This window comes from Acanthaster planci, linkage group LG04 (assembly GCF_054643075.1).
Source record: "Acanthaster planci isolate LZ-2023a linkage group LG04, COTS_SCS, whole genome shotgun sequence".
Lineage (NCBI taxonomy): Eukaryota > Metazoa > Echinodermata > Asteroidea > Valvatida > Acanthasteridae > Acanthaster > Acanthaster planci.
Window position 1 is genome coordinate 6,206,998 of NC_141780.1, and position 2,645 is coordinate 6,209,642.

Consider the following 2,645-nt stretch of genomic DNA (forward strand, 5'->3'; position numbering starts at 1 on the left):
GAGATTTGTTCCATCAGTACCCGCAAACCTATTTCTCAAACTATGTAGGTGAACCGTGTTTTGAGTGGGACATCATTTTGATTATCCATTCATGCAGAAACGCTTGAATTGATCCACGGAGGATCATTCATATTTATGATTTCTTTCAAAGTATGTTTTGTCAGCAACAACAATAAAACCGCAGGTGCAAAGGTCAAAGGGAAGCAGAATATTTCTCAGGCTTGATCAATTGCCGGTAAAATCTGCACGATTTTAGCCAAATCGGAAGATTGGGCCGCAAAATGCAGCGATCCCCATAAGTGTCTTTCGCATTTTTGACATGAACGTGATTTCTACAGAATAATATGTCTGTTAGGCACCTTGGAACTTCGCATAGCGCAGGTTGAATCTGTTAGCCATAGGATAGCAGTACATAAATACCGATACGTGAGAAATATTAAGTGCCTCACGACCCGGAAGGTGTGTGCAACGCAAACCCAAAAAATCTCACTGTCACCCCTCTTTGCCGCAGCAGCCTGCAACCTGCTTGGCAACACAACATCACATGCATATATTACTTGGTTGTGGGGTCACCTTTTCAGCATCGTTTCTTAGAACGTTAATGTTCGACACCTTCGATTTCTTTTCGTGTCTATGCCCTTGGTTTTCCCCTGAAAAAGAAAAATCAGCAAATAAAGAGGCTTAAGGGAATATTCAGTTCCAGACAAATTTATAAATGGCTCTATGAATCGATACCAAGCTTGCCCTGCAAGCCTATTGAAATGAATTTAAATTTGATATGGCTGGAAAGAAAAAATCCCAGCTGTCTTTAGCCAGTCGGTAAAGTTTGCACATATGCAGCTCACTCATGATTGTGGTGAAATCTTTACATCTTAAATGAAAGCATCGGTTGCTACTGTGCTTCGCGTAAAATTGGATGTAATTTTTATAGGCATTCAATTCAGAAACGTATTACAAGTGTGGTTTGATTTTTAAATGATTGCCTGATCGGTCAGGCGACAGTTAACCGGCTGGCTGGCTGGCTGGTTGGCTGGTTGGCTGGTTGGTCGGTCGGTCGGTCGGTCGGTTGGTTGGTTGGTTGTTTGGTATGTGTTTGCATGATTTCTTCATTGTGGCTGCGGGTTGTGCGGTTGCAAAAAGGAAACAAAACACAAACGAAACAAGAGTTTTCACATGAATCGCTAGCGATAATGGGCCGGCCACGGGATTCAAAATCAAAAGATTCGAAGGTTTGTTTTTGAAAGAAATGATTCTTTCCAAAATCACCACGTAGAATGCATTTACCTCAACCTTCAGATTTATACGACAGGTATATTTTTAGAAGTCCGCTCAGTATGACATTATTGTTTCTAGCTTCATTTTTACGAGATGTATTTTTTTCTCCAGTTCGTTCTTACGCAGGGGTGCGAGAGTTCAACTTGTGGAGTATAGGAGACCCTGGGCGGGGGGGGGAGTCTTAGGGTATAGGGGACCCATCAGACCGGGAGGTGAGGAGGGGCTGCCAGATATCGCTGATGGAGAAGCCGATGTCTTGAGGTACGGTGGGGTGCTTGGAGATTTCCACGGCTTCTCTAATGCGTCTTGGGTACCACTGTTCAATGTTGGCGATGAGGTGGGCTTCTTCCCAGTTGATGGTGTGGTCTTCGGCGTGGGAATGCTCACAAGGACCGGCAAGATCCACACCGCCGACCAGGTGTATACAAGATCCCCTGCCAGTGTGGCAAAGTGTACATCGGCGAGACTGGTAGGGACCTCCCTACCAGGATCAAAGAACACAGAGCCCATGGCAGAAAGGGGGAATATGAGAAGTCAGCCATCATCAAGCATTCCCACGCCGAAGACCACACCATCAACTGGGAAGAAGCCCACCTCATCGCCAACATTGAACAGTGGTGCCCAAGACGCATTAGAGAAGCCGTGGAAATCTCCAAGCACCCCACCGTACCTCAAGACATCGGCTTCTCCATCAGCGATATCTGGCAGCCCCTCCTCACCTCCCGGTCTGATGGGTCCTCTATACCCTAAGACCCCCCCCCCCGCCCAGGGTCTCCTATACCCAGGCAACCTTCCCCCACCATAGCGCATGACCAACTGACATGCATCAGTACCCAAGAGGATCCACCGTTCCACCTGACTACACAGCAGGATCCGTCACACTCCAGTACCTCCAACCAGCATATAAGCCCCACTCCCTGTCGGCATCTCTTCAGTCTCCTGACGACGGACAGAGCACACTGTCCGAAACGTTGAGCCTCTCCGGTTCTTATCAGAACCACACAGACTCAAAAAAGAGATATTGCATGGTGTTTACCGCAAGCTTTCCATCTTAGTTATAATAATTTAATTTTCAAGGGCGTCAAACACTTCTTAAAGTGTATGGGGTGGTGGGGACATAGTATCTTATATGTAAAGCAGAACCAACGCGAGGCCTGCTTTTCCGCAGGCTTTCGAAATTAAAAACTGCATCACGAGTTCGAGTGCCGTGGGTATGCCGTCAGGAGGTCGGTCTCAAAGTACCAACACTTGGCGGCGCTATACTTTTCCCAGTCTTGTCCAAAACGGGAATTTTCTGCTGCTACGGCTAGGCTACACACACTGTACAAACGCGTCATAGAAGCTGTAGCCACAAAAAAGCACTTAGTCTA